This window comes from Acinonyx jubatus, chromosome D2 (genome assembly GCF_027475565.1).
Source record: "Acinonyx jubatus isolate Ajub_Pintada_27869175 chromosome D2, VMU_Ajub_asm_v1.0, whole genome shotgun sequence".
Taxonomy (NCBI): Eukaryota; Metazoa; Chordata; class Mammalia; order Carnivora; family Felidae; genus Acinonyx; species Acinonyx jubatus.
Window position 1 is genome coordinate 62,241,853 of NC_069393.1, and position 23,359 is coordinate 62,265,211.

The window sequence follows — 23,359 nt, forward strand, 5'->3', positions numbered from 1 at the left end:
TTGAGATGTTCCTCCTAGCCTATACCTATACAGATCCTCCCCTCTTGAATTTCTCTGCCATTTGTTGCCTTTGCTAATTTTCTATGGTTAATTATTGTGCTTTGTCTCCCCAAGATTATTAAACGTCAAATGAAGGTAGATATAGTTGATTATATTATTTTATATCCAGGACATTAACCTGTATAATGCCTTCCAGATCAGAAAGGCTAGGCAAATATCTATAAAATGCTTGTCAGGTTTGTTGTTGTTGTTGTTGCTGTTGTTGTTTGTTTTTTGTTTTTTGTATTTTCCTGATCTAACCATCTCTAGTGAGGATGTAATGGTATTGTAATGTAATGAAATTGTTAATTTCCACTAACAATGGAAAACATTGTTAATATAAAACCTAACATACCATGGGGGTAGGGAAGGAGAAAAAATAGTTTAAAACAGAGAGAGAGGCAAACCATGAGAGACTCTTAAATACAGAGAACAAACTGAGGGTTCATGGTGGGGGAGGGCGTGGAGAGGGGAGAATGGATGATGGGTATTAAGGAGGGGACTTATTAGGATGAGCACTGGGTGTTTGTATATAAGCAATGAATCATGGGAATCTACCCCCAAAACCATAAGCACACTGAATACACTGTATGTTAGGTAACTTGACAATAAATTATATTAAAAAATAAATAAATACAAATACGTAAAGAAAAAAAAGAAAATGCTTAATTGGCTATATACATTTATAAGGATGACCAAGGGTATATCTCTAAAGAATATTCCTCAAAGGAATCCATTTAGAAAATTATTAATGGTTATTGCATTTTCAGTATTAATAATTAGGGGTGCCTGGGTGGCTCAGTTGGTTAAGTATCTGACTTCAGCTCAGGCCATGATCTCACAGTTTATGGGATTGAGCCCCACATTAGTCTCCACACTATCAGCGCAGAACCTGCTTGGGATTCTCTCTCTCTCCCTCTCTCCCTCTCTCTCTCCCTCTCTCTCTCCCTCTGTCCCTCTCTCTCTCCCAGGATAGGTAAATAAACTTTAAATAAATAAGTAAATAAGTAAATAAATAAAAGAGCACTAAGATAACTGAAGTTATCTTAAAATATATTAATAGTCAATATTTAGCATATATTGAGTGTATACCTTGTGCCAGGTAACTGTTGGAAATATTTTGTGTCTCTTAATTTATGTAATCTTCATAAGAAACAACCTTTGGAAAACCCAATAGTGAAACAGTTAAAAGGGTTTACTTTACCAGACAGCCAGGTACATTACCCTGGATGCTTCTAGACTAAGAGCTCTTTCAGTATCAGAATTTTGTTTTGCTAATTGGTTCCTAGCACATATTAAATGCTTAATAAATATTTAATGAATGGAAGGATTAATAAGTGAATGGCAATATTGCTTGGAACTTGTTTGTTTGTTTGTTTGTTTGTTTTTGGACTCCATGTTGAAAATTATCAGGTAAGAAAATTAGTCTCATTACTCTGTAATTATCCCTTATTTTATTCCAGAAATGGCATTTTCCAGCTTAATTGACTTCCTCAATCATCAAACTTAGCTCTAACTTCTCCAAAATCAACCATATTTCCCCTTGAAGGAAATCAGTGTGAATGAGGGTTTCTCAACATTGGCACTATTGATATCTTAGATTGGAGGAGTCTTTGTTGTGGGGGTTGCCTTGTGCCTTGTAAGAGTTTTAGTAGCATCCCCTAGATCTCTACTCCTTAGATGTTAAGAGCATCTTTCTCTTCTCTGCTCCTAGTTGTAACAACCAGAAATGTCTCCATGCATTACCAAATGCCCCAAGGTGGATAAAGGTGGTACAGAAGTATCCCTGTTCAGGAAATACTGTTTTAAACCATTAGGAAGTGTTGTTTTTGTTCAGTTTTGCTTTGTTTTTATGAGCTGCAAGTATTTGTTTTTCTGGTGATTCTGCAAAAAAAAAAAAAAAATGCACAGTCATGACTGGAGAAATTACAGTATCTTTGGATTAAGTAATATACATTCATAAGTGGATTATTTTGAAAGGAACAGCGCATATTTTGATGTTTAATTTCTTGTAAGTTTGTATACATTTTAAAAAATGTTTTATTGCCAGTAGTATGTCTTCCTCTGTCAAGTTCAGCAGTGCTCATTAATGAATCATCTCATTTATCAGATGGGAAAAGATATCCATTGGGCAAACAGTGACTTGGTTGAATTGGCTGGACTCCGCCCCAGGCATCCTGCCTCTGAGCTCCTCCCCTGATTGGTTCCCCTCCTTTGGTGACACATTCCACTTTCACTCTAGCCTCCAACTGTGTGGTCTCCAAAAAGTCACACTATTTCTCCACAAGTGCATTGGCTTTACTGTTCACCTCAGATGACTCCCTGCCTGTCAGACAGAATGACAACATCTCCCCAAGAGTGGCAGTTTCTCGCCTTTCCGGAGCCACAATCTTGTAACCAGCCTCAAAATTATAGGTAAATACACTGGCCACGTACAGCCATGGGGATGATGGGCTGGTCGTGACAGATTGACCGGAATGCCATGGTAAACCACTCCTCTTCCCTGGCCTTGAAGCCCCAGATGAGAAGAACAGACAGCTGAATAGCTCACGGCCTTTAGCTATCAATTTGATTTAGCAACTGCAAAACTGCTCTGACAGCCCAGTAGCCAATTAGTGGCCTGCAATCATCAGCATTAATTTGTTCACATTTCCCCCTGCAAATTGCTAATTGGTTGAACTGAGCAGTGGTTGGGCTGGACTGCTGGGGAGGAAGAAGGAAGTTTGAGCTGTCTCATTTTCTTGCTGAGTATATTTAGATTAAAGGTGATGCCAAAGGACACACAGCTTCTGAACTCCTTTAGCAATTTAGAAAGACAGTCCTTTACAGCAAGATGTCATTAATTCTGTATATTCTGGATGGTGTTCCAAGTCTTTCAGGTTACCCAGCATCTCATTTTTTGGAGATGCTTGAAGAGTGAACAGACGAAAACCTTCTCTTACCCCTCCTTTATCAAGTCTTTCCATGTATTTGCATTTTATTCTCATAATATAATGTTAAGATAGCAAAGATCCCTTCCTTAATAATATCATTGTGTTTATTATTCTCCATTGCCCACCTCTACTTCTCTGGTTCCCAAATATTTGTTCTTTGCCTGCTTTGATACCCTGAGAGACCGACTTTTATGACCTCTGTTACTCATTCTTGCTGTCTAGTTTACCACTGGGTTTAGCTAATAAATCACAAGAAAGAGACTGTAATTCAGGAGGAGGGAGGAATGTTTTTCTTGCCCACTTCCTGCCTACGTTGGTGCACACTTCTAGTATTGGCCTCTGGCCTCTATAACTTCATTCCCTTACAGGTAGCAACTCTCCCACTGCTCTATCATCAGACTTTGATACTATTGTTCCTGCCTCTTGCTTTTCCTGGTCTAGATATAGGAATGTCTTCTCCTTGCTGCTAATTGCTAGGTGACTTAACATAATTTGATGGCTCCTTTAAACCTTCCCACACTTCTAGTGGTCCTTTCATTAAATTCTTGTGAAAATGTCATCTAATTGTACTATTATTCATTTTATCTGCCTGATACTTTCCATATGCTTTTATGTAACAAATATTTATTTTGCCCATACTGTGCAGGGTGATGGGTGTTGAGCTGTGAGAAAAACAGATAGGATTACTGTCCTCATGGAATTTGAAATCTGGTTAGGTTATTAGATACTAAATGATTCATTGTAAATAAGATCTAGCATGAGCTAGAATCAAGAGCAGAAATTCTAGAACCAATTATCATCCAAAATCCATAGGTTACATTAGAGTTCAATCTTGGTGTTGTGCATTCTATGAATTTTGATGAATGTATAAGGACATGTATCTAATATTGCACTATTGTTCAGAATAGTTTCACTGCCCAAAAAAGTCATTGTGCATTGTCTTTTGGTATCTCCTTCCTGCCTAACCACTGACAACCACTAACCTTTTTGCTATCACCATAGTTTTGCCTTTCCAGAATGTCTTCTAGTTGGCATCATACAGTGTGTAGTCCTTTTAGATTGGCTTCTTTCACTTAGTAGTATGCATTTAAGTTTTCTCCAAGTATTTTCATGGATTAATGGCTTGTTGATTTTTAGCACTGAACAATATTCCATTGTCTTTGCATATCATAGTTTATTCACTAATCTACAGAAGGATAATTTGGTTGCTTCCAAATTTGGGCAATTGTAAATAAAGGTACTATAAACATGCTTATGGGGTTTTTGTGTGGACTTATGTTTTTGGTTTATTTGAGTAAATAAACTGTGATTGCTGGATTGTGTAAAGTATGTTTAGTTTTGTAAGAAACTGTCAAACTGTCTTCCAAAGTGATTGTATCATTTTGTATTCTTATCAGTAATGCATGAGAGTTCCATATCTTCACTAACATTTAGCATTATCATTGTTTAAGACTTTGGCCATTCTATTAGGTGTGTAGTTGTGCTTCATGTTAAAGTTTTAATTCCCTAATTACGTATTAAGTTGAACAGCTTTTAATATACTTGCTTGATATTCCTATATCTTCTTTGGTATAGTATCTGTTAAGATATTTGGCACATTTTTTAATTGGGTTGTTTGTTTTCTTATTGTTTTAAGGATTCCTTGTATTTTGGATAACAGTCCTTTATCAGAAGTGTCTTTTGCAAATATTTTCTCTCAGTCTGTGGCTTATCTTCCCATTCTCTTGACTTTGTCTCTTGCAGAGCAAAATTTTTAAATTGTAATGAAGTGCAGCTTATTGATTATTTCTTTCAGGGATCTTGATTTTGGTGTTGCATCTAAAAGGTCATCACCATATCCAAGGTCATTTATCATCATATCCAAAGGCATTGAGGTTTTCTTTTATTTTATCTTCTGAGAGTTTTATACTTTTGCATTTTAGTTTTAGCTCTATGATCCATTATGAGTAATTTTTTGTTAAGAGTGTAAGATCTGTATCCAGATTCATTTTTTACATGTAGATGTCCAGAATTCCAGCACTATTTGTTAAAAAGGCTGTTTTTGCTTCATTGTATTGACTTTGCTGCTTTGTCAAAGATTAGTTGACTATATTTATGTGGATCTATTTCTGAGATCTCTATTCTGTTCCATTGATCTGTCTGTTCTTTGACTAGTACCATACTATCTTGATTATTGTTTTATATAATAAACAATATTAAGCTTTATATTAAGTCTTGAGGTTGGGCAATGTTGTTTTTCAAATTTGTTCTCATTCAATATCAAACTGACTGTTCTTGGTCTTTTTCTTTTCCAAATAAACTTTAAAATCAATTTGTTAATGTCCACAAATAACTTACCTGGGTTTTGACTGGGATTGCATTAAATCTATAGATCAAATTGAGAAGAACTTACATCTTGACATTATTGGGTCTTCCTGGCCATGAGCTCTACTTAGTTCTCCTTTCATATCTTTCATAGAGTTTTGTAGTATTGTTCATGTAGATCTTATACATATTTTGATAGGTTTATAGCAAAATATTTTATTTTGGGGAGTGTTAATGTAAATGGTATCATATAATGGATTTGAAATAACACTTTTTCATTGCTAGTAAATATGAAAGTAATTGACTTTTGTACTTTACACTGTATTTTGAAAACTTGCTATAACTTTCTAAAACTTGCTTACTAGTTCCAAGAGTTTCTATTTTTTTGATTCTTTCAGATTTTCTACTCAGATGGTTATATCATTTGCAAACAAAACTATTTTTCTTTCTTTCTTCCCAAATGGTATACCTTGTATTTCCTTTTCTTGTCTTATTGTATTAGCTAGGACTTCTAGTGCAATGTTGAAAAGCACTGGTGAAAAGGGACATCCTTGCTTTGTCCCCAGTCTTAGCCAGAATGCTTCTAGTCATTTAGTATAGGTTTTTGTAGGTATTCCTTACCAAATTGAGAAAGTTTCTCTCTATTCCTAATTTGCTGATAATTTTTAATCTTAAATCACTGTTGGATTTTGTCAAATGCTCTTTCTGTACTTCTTTAAATGACGATGTCATTTTTCTTTTTTAGGCTTTTGATATGATGGATTACATTAATTCATTTTTTGAATATTGAACTGGCCTTGTGTATTTGGGATACATTACACTTGGTTGTGGTACATAATTCTTTTTATACATTGTTGGATTCAATCTGCTCATATTTTGATGAGGATTTTGTATTTGTGTTCATGTGAAATATTGATCTTTAGTTTTCTTCCCTGTAATGTCTTTGTCCAGGTTTGATTAGGGTTATGTTGGCTTAATAGAATGAGTTATGAAGCAATCCCCCAGGTTTTATCTTCTGAAAAAAAATATTGTAGAGATTTGATATAATTTTTTCCTTAAATGTTTCTTAGAACTCACTAGTGAACCCATCTAGGCCTGGTGCTCTCTATTTTGGAAGATTATTGATTATTCAATCACTTTAATAGGTATAAGCCTATTCAGATTGCCTATCTTTTGTGTGAGTGCTGAAAGCTGTGTCTTTCAAAGAATTGGCCCATTTTATCTAGGTTATCAATTTTTTAGGCATAGAGTTTTTCATAATATTCCTTTATTGTCCATTTAATGTCCATGGGATCTGGAGTAATTCCTTCTTTCATTTATGATATTAGAATTTGTGTTTTCTTTCTTTTTCATAGCCTTGATAGAGGCTTATTTATTTTATAGATCTTTTAAAAGAACTGGTTTTTGGTTTTATTTTCTTTTTTGAGAAAAGCCATGTCCAGCCATTAATGAGCCCATCAAAGGCATTCTTCATTTCTATTAGTGTTTGTGATCTCCAGCATTTCTTTTTGATTATTTCTTAGACTTTTCATCTCTCTGCTCACATTATCCATCTGTTCTATCATGTTTTCCACTTATTTCATTAAATCCCTTAGCATATTAATCATAGTTAAAAAAAAATCCTGGTCTGATTATTAGAACATTTCTGCCATTTCACTCTGGCTCTGATGCTTGTTCAATCTCTTTAAGCTGTGTTTTTGTTTTTGTTTGAAATCTTTTAGCACACCTTGTAATATTTTGTTGAAAGACAGACATGATGTGCTGGGTGAAAGGAACTGCAGTAAATAGGCCTTTAGTAATGTAATGATAAAGTATACGGGGGAGAGGAAGGCTTCTTTGGTCTTTTGACTTGGTATCAGTCTTTTGGTAAGGCTGTGCCCCTGGACTGTGAACTTCATCCCTGCTTCTCAGTGCCTCTCCTTCTACCCCACTTCCAACCTTAGGTGGGATAGGATATCTGGAGAGTGCCAGAGTTAGGTATTTCCTTTCCCCCAAGTAATTGAGGCTCTGATAAACTCCAGCAAGTTAGGCTCTGATAAAACAGTTTTTGTGGGGAACAGACCTTGTTAAGAATAGAATATTGTGGTATGTTTCAAAATTGTTCCTTTCCCCCTCTCCCTTCTGGAAACATGAGGTGATTTTTCTTTGTTATTCACTGTGAGATCCCTGGAGTTTAAACTCCCCAAATTGTGAAAGCCCTCTGCCATGAACTGGTCCCTTGAAATTTTTATCCCTTAGGTTTATTCACACTAAGCCTCCAGTAATTTGTTAATTACATTTCAGAGTTTCTTACTCTATACTGGTTCCCAAAGATGTTTCTGCTTTGATAAATCGTAAATCTCTGTATCTGTCTGTGTGTCTCTCCAATTTTGGGGTCAGTGGTTTGCCCTGTAACCTCTCCTCTTTGCCAGATCTAAGAAGGGTTATTGATTTTTTCAATTTGTTCAGCTTTTTACTTGTTGTTAGGACAGAATGAAGACTTCTAAGCTTCTTACATGCTAGACCAGAAACCAGAGCCCAGTATCATTATCTTTATTTCACAGATTATAAAGCTTAGCTCAAAGAAGTAAACTCCATTTTGCTATATCCTGGAATGAGTAGGTCACACACAGACTCAACTCCAAGTCTGCTTTCTCCAAAACCAAAGCTTTTGGACACTGGAATATAGGTACATTCATTGTTATACATTACCTGTTTTAGCCCAGTGACTTGAATTAGATGTTTTCAAAAATATTTTTGATCAGCTTCAGAATAAACCCAGTCAGATTAAATAGAAAGACTAATTCTGACTTTCTTTTGAGACACCAATGAGGCTGTGTCTGGTTTTCATCCAGTCCCATGAGTGAATTATTTATTTACAATGCAGACAAAGCTCAAACTCTTTTTTTTCCTATTAATATTTATATTATTATTGCAGGGCCCATCACATCTGTAATGCAAAAGGCCCTGAAAGACCACCTATCAGGAACTTCTTTAGAGTTCATTGTTAACATTCAGTGGGCCAAGTTAGAGAGTTCAGAAATGTATTATATTTTTTAAATTAAGTTTTTATTTAAATTCCAGTAGTTAACATATAGTATAATATTAGTTTCAGGTATATAATATAGTGATTCAACACTTCCATACATCACCGAGTGCTCATCACAACAAGTGCACTCCTTAATCCCCATCACTTATTTCACCCATTCCCCCTATCTCCCCTCTAATAATTATTGGTTTGTTCTCCATAGTTAAGAGTCTGTCTACTCCTTCACACCCAAGCCAGAGAAGGAGAGAGGTAGGTAGTCTGGCTACCTAAATGGGCACAGGGATAAAATCTTTAGTTTCTGGTACATTTCTTCCATATTCGAGGAAAAAAAAAATACTGGACTGAGAACCAAGAGCATGGACTCCAATGTGACTTTCTATCAGTGACAGTTAACGACCTCTCTAAAACCTTTGGAGCTATTTCTCCATGAGTGAATTAAAAAATCAAGCTCTTAATTTTATGACTGTAAGTTTAATAAAATAATATTCCATTGTCATTTCTGTCTAAAACAAAGGGTGCTCTTATCTGGAGTCTCCTTCCTCTTTGATACAAACTCTTAGAGAGGGGGAAGGGTGATCACTCATGCTATCCTTTACGTGTATTGATTGTCCTTTTCATAGATTGATTTTCTCCATAATTAGGGAATAATCACTTTAAAGCATTCTCTAAAGGAATAAGCCCCAGTAAGGTTTTCTATCTGCCATAACTTTTATAGCCAGAAAATACAAACTTCCTAAAGACATGAATGATGGAATTACACATTATGTCATTTACAGTGTGGGGTCCTGTAAAAGCCTCAGTGGCATCTGAGACACACTACTATCCCAGAAGGGTTTCAAATCTGCTTAGGGAAATACAACCAACATGTGCAAAACTGAAGGCAAAACAAAACATGTAGGTAGGGGGTGTGAAGTAGGACCTGGTTTATGATGCCGATTATATGCTCTCTGCAGCTCACATTACATCATAGAGCATATTTCATCTGCAAGGTGGGGATGATAAGGGTGAACTCACGCAGGATTATCCAGTTGTGGTACCACTTACGTTGCACACTCATGACTCTACTGCCATGGAGGCCCTCAGCGCAGCCTGGAATTTTTTTTACTCTGTCATCATCCTGGAGGACTCATACTTTCTCTTCTTACTTCTCCAATGCCTTCTTTCTCATCCTGAATTTCAACTGATGACCTCAATTTTTCTTTCCTGGAGAAAACAGAAGGTATTACAAGAAAAATTCTGTGGGATCCCTTGACCATAGTTCATCATCAGCACTCACAAATTCACTTTTTCTTCCTGGTTTCAGGTGAGCTCTCCATTTTCCAAAGGCCATCCCCTCTCCTATTATCCAGACCCCATTTTCGGTCTCCTCCTTAGGTACACCACTTCAGGAATTCTCTCTCTTCCTCTCTTTCTCTCCTGCATCTGTAGTTTTTTCTCTCTCAACTGGATTTTCTAAGCTCACAAACATATCATATATTTATTTTTTAAGATGAGATATATGTGCATATGTGTATATCTTGTTCCCATTTACTTGTTCACATAGTTCAACCATTCCATTTCTCCACCTGCTTTATGTCATATCTCCTTGAGAGAGTTATTTATAATTTTTGTCTGCAATTTATCTCCTCCACTTCTCTGTTCAACCCATTTCTGTAACTATTTACAAATTCATCAAACCTGCTCTTGTTAAAATCCAATGAATTCTGTATTCTTAAATTCAGCAATTAATTCTCAGTCCTCATCATACTGACCTCTAGGAGAATTTGATATTGTTAACATGTTCCTTGTTAAAATACCCTTTTCACTTGACTTCTGGACACCACATCCTCCTGTTTCTTCTCTTCTATAATTGGACATTTCTTTTCCATCTCCTTTATTGGCTTCTCTGCACTACTCTAACAGCCATATATTGGTAATGGCCCAGAGCCCATTCCATGGGCATCATTCCTTCTCTTTGTACAACAATCTCATCTCATGACTATCATATGGAATCTATACATTGACAAATACAAGAAGTATCTCTGAACCGAACATATCACATGAACTCTACAGTTTTATATATGCTGCCTTCCGGATATCACCACTTGGATATCTGAAAGGCACTTCAAACTTAACATATTCAAAAATTACTTTCTAGACCCTCCTACACCTGCTCCTCCAGCAGTGCTCATGAATGGCAACCTGGTCTCTCATGCCACTCAGGCCAAGAACCTTGGACTTATCTTAGACTACCCTCTCTTACTTGTGCCTCCCACTTCAACAAATCTTGTTATTGCCACCTTCAGAATATATTCTAATTCTCATTTTTTTAGCCCCTTTAATCCAAATACACCGATGCACGTTATCATCAATGTTTACTTGGTTTGCTATATTAGCCTCCCTTGATGACTCTTTTTTTCCCCTTTTTGTCTATTCTCAACACACTAGCAGGAGAAAATCTATGAAAATGCAAAATGCACCATGTGTACCTCAGCTCAAAACTCTCCATTTCATTCTTAATTGACTCAGTGACAATGTTCTTACAAGGGCCTACAAGGCCCTTTGTGTTCTTGTGACACAGTACTCTTCTGAGCTCACCCACAACAGCTTCCTTGGTGTTAGTCAAATGCTAACAAGGCTTCCACCTTAGGGCTTTTACATTTCCTCTTTTTTTTCCTGCCTGAACTTCTCTAGGTGGTTGGATAGCTTACTCTCTCAGCCCTTTCAACTCTGTGAAAGATTACCTTAGTGAGGAGAATTTCCATTAACTCCATTTGTGAATAGTGCATTCGTTTTTCCTCCTTACCTTAATTTTCTGTTGCTCTGTATATTTACAGGGTTACTGTCTGCCTGTTCGCCCTAGAATGTAAGTTCCTTTGTTTAGAATGTAAGAGACTCTGTTTTACACATGGCCGTGGCCTGAGTAACTAGACAAGTGCCTGAGAGATCATAGAAACTCAAAACTATGTGGTAGATGATTAAAAGCAAGAATGAATGAATGAATGAATATAACTGAGAGAGTGCTTTGAACTCTGGTATCAACAAAAATTTGTACCGTGTCTCATATGGGTCTGAGAGTAGAGACTAGAACATAAGGACTATAAATTGAAATTTGCCATTAGCTTCCCCAGTCTCCTCCCTTTAGTCTCCCCCTTCCTTCTGCCTTTAGTGATGTATTTCTCCAGCTTTTGTTTTAGCCATAACTCAAGGGTTAAATTGTGGTTGTTTTCTTCTTCTATTTGTAGAGTAAGAAAGCATAAGGAAAAATGAGACCAATATGTTTCCAAATATACCCAGAAGACCACATAGTACCATTGTTCTAACAAGGTGGTAGAGCCAAAGGATGCTCTCTCTAACAAAGAAATAGCACAGAGCACATTTTATGGAGGAGAATTAACACAAGTCAGTCAATCGCCTCAAGGAAGCTGTGATGCCTTACATACTTGGCTATTCCAGGCCTACCCACCACTAACACAGTTTCCAGGGAATACAAATCTGAGGCTGTGATTCAATTTAAAGAGCATTGATAGTTCTTGAATGCAGGCAAAGTTTAGCATTAGATTTTGCAGTGTGAGGATAAATGGGCAGTGGGGGTCACTAAGGAGACTGATGGAGGTTCTTGTCGCTGTGCGGTAGAAAGGTGTATCAGTTAGGAAAGCAAGACCCTGTGATGGAGGGCTTTATGTGGCAGATGAAGGTACTTTGGTTTGATTCAGTAGGCAGTAAACGAGGAGTCATTGTATTTTCTTAGACGGAATAGAGGTGGTGACACGGTGGAAGCATTGTTGAGCGTGATTGAAAAACCTGGCTATAAAACATATGAGAATGTAGTCCTTGAACAACCTGCATCAGAACCACACTAGGATGTATGCTTTAGTTGGGCTGGAGTAGGTCCCAGTAATCTACATTTTAATCAGAAACTCTGTGGGAGAGGCCTGAGAATTTGCTTTTTTAAAAGCACATCAAGCAATCAGATGCACACTACTTTATGGTATTCATTACAGCATTTTTTTTTCAAAGTGAAGGTTGCAACCTGTTAGTGAACTGTAAAATGAATTTGGCAAAATGCATCAGATAACACAAATGAGTACATACGCTATGCTTTCATTTATATATAGTTTATGAACAGGCACAACCAGTCTCTGGTGAAAGAGATTAGAGCACGCGTTGCCTGGGTGGGAGAGAGGCCTGACTAAAAAGGTGCCCGAAGAAAGCTTTGGTTTGTTGGACGTAACATGATTTGGGTGACACCTACCTAGGTGTAAACATTGGTCAAACCTGATCCAATGGTACACAAAAAATGGATGCATTTTGTGATGTGTACATTATTCCTCCATAATAACAAAAGTGAGAAAATTATGTAGAGCGCATCAAGGCATTGCCCAGAGTAGGGTTAAATTGTGTGTTTCGTGTGGGCATGTGTACATTTTGAGTCATGATTATTCAACATGAGGGTAAATATTGTTTGATGTTTGGGTTTATGTGTGTGTTTGAAGCACTGTGGTAGAGAGAGAGAGTCTAGCAGCTGACGGACCATTTATGTTTACTTTGTCTCTCTTTTGCTTTCTGTAGATTGAGAATCTGACTCCTTACAGATATCTTGCTATCAATGTATCCAGTATGTTTTTATACTTATGAGGCCACTTGAGTTTTTTGGTAATTTTTCTCCCACACAACTCATTCTGATTCTAATTTCTACAGTGGTTCGGTGTGACATAATATTTTGTGTTCTGATGAATGTGTAGTAGTAATGCCTGGCTACAGAAACGTTGGTCATATTTGTTCGAATGGACAATTGACTGCTTCTGAAAGCTCTGTTTAAATGGGTTGTAGGTTTATAGCAGATGCACTGTTCTCACCAGTAGAGACTGCATTTTAAGCAAAGGGAGATGTTTGGAGGCTGTTCATTTCTTGTTTATAAGATTGGAAAAGGAAATACATGGAAGCAATGGTAATCTGAAGACTCATGAAAATAACGTAGTAACACTTGTGTTCTAGTTAACCTCTCCTTGCCGTAAAACATCAAAACTTACGTTGTTCAAGTTCATTTTCTTGAGGTAGTAAGGATACTCCTGTGCACAAAACAGAGTTTTTCTCTGACAACTCTGGATATTATTGATTTTCAGAATGCAAATCCTCCATATGGAATGAGAATTAAAGATGTCTGACTCTGGATAGAATTTTTTAAGAGTTTTAATGTGGCTTAAAAAGAAAGAGAGTCAAATTGAGTTGGAATGAGCCATCCTGACTATACGGCTTGTACAGAACTAAGGATTGTTAGCTAGTCAGAGCCTGCTTTTCTCCTGGCTTGAAATCCTTCTGGATGTATGACACCACTTCTAATTTCCTAGATTTCCAAGATGAGTTTTGGACCTTTTTTGTGTTTGAAATCTAATTATAATTCTGACATTCACTTGTATTCTTTTTTTCCTATGGAAGATTTATATAACATTGGTCCAGTCTTACTTTTATGTCTTGAGTACTTAGAGGGGACTATTATTGATTTATATGGGGCACCTTTCTTCAAGATATATATGTGCCCCAATGAGTCTGGAAGGTTTAAAGGTTCTAGTTCACATAAGAAAGTCAAGGATTCTGGAGGCATATATTGGGAAAAAACAGACAGTTTCCCTTTTATATCTTACCTTTTAATGCTCTTGGTGGTTAGATAGGGAATGCATAGGTGGGAGGTGGGTAAAAGTGGCCAGTTAGATAACTAGAATATTAGAGAAGATTCCTTCGTGGAAGGAATAGAAAGATCTTATACCTTTGATATTGACTAAGGCCACTACATTGCCTATTCCCAAATGGTTAGGGACACTATATGGTCAACAAGTTTTTATGAGATACTACGAGAAGAACCTTTGCTTCAATAATAACAGCACCATCACCTCAAGTTAATTAAAATATCTAGGCAACTGTCTTCTAGTTATTCAACTTGATATAGATGGTTTTCTATCCTTCTAGAAGTGTTAATATGGAGACACTAAGGCTTTGAAAAAATAATATGAACACTTTAAGAATAATTTCATCTTAGGGGCATCTGGGTGGCTGAGTTGGTTAAGCGGCCTAGGTCATGATCTCGGTTTCAGCTCAGATCATGATCTTGTAGTTCGTGAATTTGAGCCTGCATGGTGGATCTGCACCGAAGACACTGAGCTTGCTTGGGATTGTCTCTCTCCCTCTCCCTTTGTCTCTCTCCCTCTCCCTCTGCCCCTACCATGCCCTCTTTCTTTCTTTCTTTCTTTCTTTCTTTCTTTCTTTCTTTCTTTCTTTCCTTCTTTCTCTCTCTCTCTCTCTCTCTCTCTCTCTCTCTCTCTCTCTCAAAAGTAAATAAATAAACATTAAGAAAATAATTTCATCTTATAGCAAAGGAATATCGAACTGCAGAGGAAGGTAGCACCAGGTCTGATGACAATATGTAACATGAAGTTGTTCATCATCCTGGTGATGAAGTAGACAGGGGACATTAAGATTCTTGGTTGCAAGGAAGAGAAACTAACTTTGAATGTCTAAGCAGAGGAGTCACTGGTATGTTACAGGATGTTGAAAGGCGGATGTTTGGAAAGGAGTGCAATTAAGGCAGGACAAAATTAGGGGATGAAATAGTCCAGCCAAATCACATATGCTAGATGCATCAGACACAACCACATCTTCTGGACACCAGCTCTGCGTATTCCAACTGCCGCTGTATAAATCACTGTCTCTCATTCCAGATCTGTAACCCTGAGCAGGAATATATAATGATTAACTCATAGTTCATGTGTTTAGATCCTAGCTGTAAAGAAGGATCTTCCATATCCCATGTCTATATTAAGAAATCATGTTCTCTGCTTCCTACCCCTTCCCACAGATTAGGCACATGGGGAACCCCGGCTCCCAAGAAATAGTTAGTTTATTGTTATGCAAGGGGAGAAAAGATAAATGCCCACTACAATGTGTCTTGTGACTGGAACTTTTCAGGCAGAAGTTGGACGGGTACCTAGAAGTAATACTGTGCAAAGTGTTGCTGTTTTGAGAGAGAAGTTAGGAGAAAGTTCCGTATAAGCACATGGTCTAGGTCTAGGCTCCTAGGGGGTATGGGTCTTTGGAGTTACTCCAGTGGGATTGTTAGGTTATAAGAAATAAATCCAGGCAGCTGTGTGCTCTCTACCAGGAAGCTTCCTGTTGCTTTATAATTGTCTGAATACATTTCCAGCCCAACCCAGTTAGAGCAGTCTTAATTAAATTGTGTAGATTTGGCTTCTTACCACAAGGGGTCATTCTTTTACATGTGTCATTCAAAAATCATCTCAGAAGTACCTGATCCTGAGACCACCTTAGAGGTGTGTTTTCTTTCCAGAAGTTTTAACTACTGCTACAAATTATATCTGCTAAATATGTGGTTCCAATGACGAGGCACCTAATGATTTGGTATGGGACTGGTACTGCCATTCAAAAATAAATAAAGCTGGGAAATGAAACTGTCAATTTTTAAAAATTTTTTTTCTTTTACATTTATGTATTATTGAGAGACAGAGAGACACAAAGTGTGAGCAGGGGAGGGGTAGAGAGAGAGGGAGACACAGAATCTGAAGTAGGCTCCAGGCTCTGAGCTGTCAGCACAGAGCCCGACTCGGGGCTCGAACTTACAAACTGTGAGATCATGACCTGAACCGAAGTCGGTCGCTTAACCAACTGAGCCACCCAGGTGCCCCAAAACTGGCAATTCTTAACATTCCATGCAATTTACCTTTCAACCAAGGATTCCTTTCACCTTAAGACCTTCCCCTCTGTCTAACATTAACAGGCATACAGCGCATTTCAAAAGTCAAGTGAGGCATAGGCTAGTTGCAATGTTAAGGTTACAAGCATAACTTTGAGATATTTAGGTTCAGTTCCAGACTACCACAATAGTGCAAGTACAATGATTTTTTTTGTTTCCCAGTGCATATAAAAGTTATGTTTATACTACACTATAGTCTATTAAATATGCAACAGCATTACATCTAAAACAATGTATATACCTTAATTAAAAAAATACTTTATTCCTAAGAAAATGCTGACCATCATCCTACTTTTCAGCAACTCATAATATTTTTTTTTTTTTTTTTTGCTGGTGGAGGTTCTTGCCTTGATGTTGATGACTGCTAACTAATCAGGGTGGCATTTGCTGAACATTGAGGTGGCTGTGGCAATTTCTTAAAATAAGACAACAATGAAGCTTGCCGCATCAATTGACTTCCTTTCACGGATGATTTCTCTGTAACATGCGATGCGGTTTGATAGCATTTTACCCAGAAGTAGAACTTCTTGAAAATTGGAGTCAATTCTCTCAAACCCAGCTGCTGCTTTATCAACTCTGTTTATGTAATACTCGAAATCCTTTGTTGTCATGTCAACAGTCTTCACGGCATCTTCGCCAAAAGTAGTTTCCATCTCAAGAAACCACTTTTTCTAATCCATAAGAAGAAGCTCCTTATCCATTAAAATTTCATCATGCGAGTGCAGCAACTCTGTCCCATCTCCTGGCTCCACTTCTAATTCTAGTTCTCTTGTTGTTTCCCCCACATCTGCAGTTACTTCCCCCACTGAAGTCTTGAGCCTCGTATAACAATCCAGGAGGGTGGGGATTAGCTTCTTCCAAACTCCTGCTAATGTTGATATTTTGAGCTCTTCCCACAGGTAAAGTAGATTTAGCATGATTCTTTTTTTTTTTTTTAACATTTATTCATTTCTGAGAGACAGAGACAGAGCATGAGCAGGGAAGGGGCAGAGACAGGGAGACACAGAATCTGAAACAGGCTCCAGGCTCTGAGCTGTCAGCACAGAGCCTGACACAGGGCTCGAACTCACGGACTGTGAGATCGTGACCTGAGCTGAAGTCAGAAGCTCAACTGACTGAGCCACCCAGGTGCCCTGATTTAGCATAATTCTTAAGGGCCCTAGGATTTTCAAAATGGTCAGTGAGCCCTGGCTTTAATTTTATATCATCAGCTGCAGTAGTGCCTAGCAAGAGAGTCAGCCTGTGTTTTTAGGCCAGGCACTGACTTCTTCTCCCTAGCTAGAAAAGTCCTAGATGGCATCTTCCAGTATAAGGCTGTTTTCATCTACATGGAAAATCTGCTGTTTAGTGTATACACCTCCATGAATTATCTTAGCTGGATCTTCTGGAACTTGCTGCAACTTCTACATCAGCACTTCCTTCTCCACTTTGCACTTTTATGTTGTGGGGACGGCTTCTTTCTTCAAACCTCATGAACCAACCTCTGCTAGCTTCATACATTTCTCACACAGCTTCCTCACCTCTCTCAGCCTTCAAAGAACTGAAGAGAGTTAGGGCCTTTCTCTGGTTGGAGATTTGGTTTAAGGGAATGTTGTGGCTGGTTTGATCTTCTATCCAGACCACTCGAACTTACTCTATATCAGCAATAAGACTGTTTCACTTTCTTATCATTCATGTGTTCATGGGATAACATTTGTAATTTCCATTCAGACTTTTCTTGTGCATTCACAGCTCGTGCAACTGGTGCAAGAGACCTAGCTTTCAGCCTATCTTGGCTTTTGACATGCCATTCTTAGTAAACTTAATCACTTCTAGCTTTTGATTTAAAGTGAGACAAATGAAACTTTTCATTTAACTTGTACATTTAGAGACCATTGTAGGGTTATTAGTTGGCCTAATTTTGATATTGTGGTGTATCAGGGAATAGGGAGGCCCAAGGAAATGGAGAGAAACATGGAACAGCTGATTGGTGAAGCAGTGAGAACACATGCAGCGTTTATCAATTAAGTTCACTGTCTTATATGGATGCACTTAGTGGTGTCCCAAAACAATTACAGTAGTAACATCACAGAACACCATAGCAAATGTAATGGTAATGAAAAGGTTTCAAATTTATGAGAATTACCAAAATGTGACTCCGAGACAGGAAGTAAGCAAATTCATGTAGAAAATGGAGCCCAGAGAGGTCTGTGTGGCTCAGTTGCTTAAGCGTCCAACTCTTGGTTTTGGCTCAGGTCATTATCTCACAGACTGTGGGTCCGAGCCCTACCTAGGGCTCTGCACTAGACAGAGCAGAACTGCATGGGACTGTCTCTACTTCTCTCTCTCTCTCTCTCTCTCTCTCTCTGTATCTCCCTGCTCACTCACTCATTCTCTCTCAAAATAAATAAATAAACAAAGAAAAGTGGCACTGATAGACTTGCTCGATGTAGGTTGCCACAAACCTTCACTTTGTAATAAATGCAGCATCTGTTCAGTACAACAAAGTAAACCACAATAAAACAAGGTGGGATTGTGGTCAGTGATATAACTTGCCAAAATCTCATTAGATGGTTAGAATTTTTTTTATCAATAAAGTATTTTTAATTAAGATACACACATTGTTTTTAGACATAGTGCTTTTGCACACTTAATAGACCACAGTACAGTGTAAATATAACCTTTAATGCACTGAAAAAGCAAAAAATTCATTTGACTCTTCTTATTGTGATATTGTCTTTATTGCAGTGGTCTAGAACTGAACCCGCAGTATTTCTGAGGTTTGCCTGTATATTAAAACATGAGGAAATTCAGATACACAATTAAGACTTTAAATATGTTGGGCATGTAAAATGCCCACAAATTCACATTAAAAATGAATCTGTGTGTAGTCCTCTCTGGAAACAATGGTACATGATTAAATTTAAGTCTCTTTTTCAGATGAGAATGAAATATGTGTGGCCCTGCGCCCACACCATCCCCCAGGATGTGTCCTGTGTACTAGCACGCTGGAGTGCCTATGCATCACCACACACAGCACGTCAGCACAATAGACTTTATCTCAAGTGTTGAAGAAGCACTTGGTCTTGGCCCATTCCTTTGTGAGGACACATAAAAGTTAATGTATAATCTTCATTTTATAATGAAAGTTACCCTTTGTCCTTAATGAACATTATCACTAATCATATTGATGAGATAGCAAGTGGAGTCCTTTAAATGCATCATGGGTTGGAAGAAGCACCATGTTGCGATATCAAGCTCCCTGGAGTCAGCTACTGCTTCCCTACATGACGATTGATTGATTGATTGATTGATTGATTGATTTAGTCTGTTTTGATTCACTTCTCAAATTTGATCGTGGAATGTTTCACTTGGTTCAACTGCCAGGGAAGAAGAACCTTCCTGACCTTGACACTCCAGACCATAGGCTGTCAGAGGACTAAAGCCCCGATATGGTCATGGAGCTGGAGTTGCCATGCTACAACCTCCACCTTAATTCTTTCCCCTCATTTTTCTCCCTGATACTCAGCATTTAATCCTCTATACTTCCTTTCCCCTTCCCTTCGACATTTTTCCTCTTCCCATCCATGATTTTTTTTTCTGCTGAGGGAGAGAAGAGTCTCCTACCTTTTCCCACTTTCCTTCTTACCATGGCCTTGGTGGGAGATGGTGGCAGGGCAGTAACACGCAGCGACATTTGATTTGATGCTTAAGAACACAACAGAGAGATTCTTCTGAGCATTTTAATAGGTTCTGTTTTCTGGGAACTGCAGAGAAAAGAAATAAAAGATAGTACGCAGAGTTCCTGTTTTTTTTTTTTTTTCTTATTGCTGCCATGGGGATAAAGATCAAAGTCTTTATCTGTGATTATCCATCAGACAAATGCAATAAAATGCCCAATTTGCAGTCAAGGCTAACTGTGTGCTGTCTTTCAGAACACATTCATCTCTAATCTTCTTGAAAGTCTTTCCTCCCAGAGGCCCCACAGGGCCTGTAAGGAAGCATTCCTGACACCAGCTGCTTCAAAATCTATAGATTGTTATTAAATAATAGGTTTCCTTGCAGCAGGGGCCTGGCCATGCCCTGGGCATATACAGGGACTTAATGCCCCAGGAGCATAGGCATTTATGGAATCCCTAAGGTGTGGTGGCATGGATTCTTATGAAAAGAGGGATTCAGCAGTGAACAATATTGTGTAGGTCCTTTAGGACCTTGCTCTAAAGTTGAGGATGTAGGATGGGGCACGTCATAGACACATGAATCAGTTAATCAACAATGCACATCAGAATAAGGGTAAGTCGACTGCAGGACTGAGACTATGCCAGAATGACTCAACTGGCATCCAAGGCCATAATCCTGCTCCTTCTTTATAATGTGCATTCCAAATGGTTCTTCCTTATGTGCCCCACCTTGGGAGTAAATGGGAAACAGATTGGCATGCACAGAAAATGGTGGTCCACAAGGTGAAGAGGAAAATCCAATACTTCCCAATATCAGATGTTAACAGGAAGAAAAATGTTTGTTGTGTGTCAAAGAGGCTATAGGAAAAGAGTATAGAGTGTGGGGGGCCTCTGGTGTGACTGTTGAGCTTGAACAGAACCTGATATTTGTGAAACATTAATAGTAAGGCATATTGGGACACCATCTGAGACCCAGACCATGTAGGTCTGCTTCCTCTTGGTCTCCTAGATCTTTTTTCCTCTTGGTTTCATGAGCCTCCTACCCTCAGGAAAGACAGAGTTTGCCTCACTTCCTGTGATAGGCAAATCAAGCAGAGTTTGTTTTGGGGAAGCCAGCAGATTGTTGCTCTCTTAAAGATTTTCTGCCTGCCATGTTCACTAACATCTGGGCTGTACTCAAATCTAGGTTGAGTAGGGAGGTGGGAAGGCTGGCTGAGTTCTCTGACCAGCTTTTTCAGGAGTCCATTGGACTCTTCATGTTTTTCCTCAAATGATGATAACAAAGGGAAACAGTGGGTGATTCAACTACATCCTAACTTTGGTGACCTTTAATTAGGATCATAATGTGTTATGCTTAGAATAAAAGTCCCTGGGGAAACTCTGGTGCTAGTTTTAACATAGTCGCAATAAATAAAGCAAAGTCAATCATTTTTTTTGTGTGTGTGATAAAATATATGTGACACAAAATGTATCATTTTGACCATCTTTAAGTATACAGTTCAGTATACAGTTCAGTGGCATTATATACATTCACCTTGTGCTCCCAGCACAACCATCTATCTCCAGAATTTTCCTCCTTTTAAAGGTTAAATAGTACTCCATTGATGTATATACCACATTTTGTTCATCCATTCATTCATCAATGCATAAAGAAAGTGAAGTCACTCTTGAATGCTCACATTTCCTTTTGGTCCAGAATGTTATTTATATTTGTAGTCTCAGCATCATTGGTGTTAACAGCATTACCTCTCATTCTCAAATTATCCCACTTTGGATGATGAATTATATGATTACCCTTTGAGGAGAACTCTTCTAGAATTCCCATGTTCCCTGCAATTGTTCTCATGTTCAGTGCAAGTTTCAGTGCAGAATCTTCTGCAGACATTCTCTTTCACTTAAACTTAGCACCAACTAAGCATACATCATTAAACAGTCAGTAGGGATGTTGGTGGGTGATGTTTTCCCAAATGAAGGAAAAGAAACAATTGCCGATTTTCAGGCAGCTGGATGAGTATCATAACTTCAGAGACCAGACTATCCCACATCTGTTTGAATAGGAGAACAAGCCTAACAAGTCTTGACGGCAGCCAGAAAAAAAAGTGCCTTTGTAATCACTGGGGGAAAACAGTGGAGATCCAGAAAGAGAAAGTGCATGTCTTTCTTTCCACACTGGTCTGAAGCATCTGTCAAAAGCTGTTAAGGGAAAAAAGGGGTGTGATTTTGACTCACAGACATTTTCCCAAAGAGAATTTGCAACTTTTGTTGACTCTGCAAATAGGGGAAGCTCCCTGATTGGATAGCTGCAGAGAGCTTATTTCAGCATAACTGATGAGATAGGATATGTGAAAGTAGACAGCCTCCTAGGATTAAAGTTCTGTCTGGAGTGTTTGCTGCCATACTGGCCTATGGTAGATAGATACTTCAGTAAACATTAGAGAAATGAATGAGTAAATGACCAACTTCCTACCTGTCAGTTGTTCAGGAATCCAGTTCCTTCATATGTAAAATAGGAATAATTCGACCTTCTCTGCCATTATTTTAGGATTATGCTAATTAACTTACAGTTTGTCTTCCTAGGAAGGACCATTGACTTTCCACTAAAGGGAGCATAGAACAGAGTGACTCCAGACAAGAAGTACTTTGTAACTGCCATGAAATTTTATAATTTAAAAACCACACCAGATAAATGTAATCTAATCACCAGTCAATTTTAGCAACTCCCTCTGATCTGCTTCTCATTTTAGAACAAAATCACAGCTGAAACAATAGGCTGTCCAAGGGACTTAATTTAAAGAGCCAAATAGTTTTCCAAATTGTGACACAAATGCTAACTGTTCACCAAAATTTGTGTCCTCCTATTTTTCCCTGATACACAGCTGGTCTCCATTTCCAACCTCTGTGGTGGTTAGGAATGGCCATGTGACCAAGTTCTATCAACTCAGCCGGGACAGGAGTGGTGTGAGTCTCGTGCTTGCTCTGCTCCTTCAGAACGTCCCATGTCCCTCGACTGACTTGGATAGTGATAAGCTTGACTTATATGTCAAGCTGAAGAATGTAGAGCTTCTTGCTGATTGAACACATGAAAAAGAGTCATTAACACCATACAGGAAAAAAGGAAAAAAAAAAACTCCAAATAAAGCTTATATTGCTAGTTCTTTAAAAAAAAAAAAAGTCTCTTAACTTCTTGTTATGGAAGATAAGAATGCATCTGTCTTTTACCACCCTCCCGACTACCCATGCCTCATGTCCTTCTGACATAGTTGTAACATAAAAATAGGTCAATGTTTATTATTTAATTTATTCCTACCCTGTTAATACTGTTCACGGATGAGATGTATAGTATTTACATGGTTGGTTTTCCTTTCCTGTAGAGAAGGAAATCATTAATCCAATCCGGATTCTTCGTCAGCTGAGTAAATTTTTTCCTGGTAACTTCAATGAATTTAAATTTTTATGAATGTCATTTTTAAAAAAAAAGTGTTTATTTTTGAGAGAGAGAGAGAGAGAGGGAAATTGAGAATGAATGACAGAGCATGAGTAGGGGAAGGGAGAGAGACAGGGAGACAGAGAATCTGAAGCAGGCTCCGGGCTCTGAGCTGTCAACACAGAGCCTGATGTGGGCTGAACCCACAAACCATGAGATCATGACCTC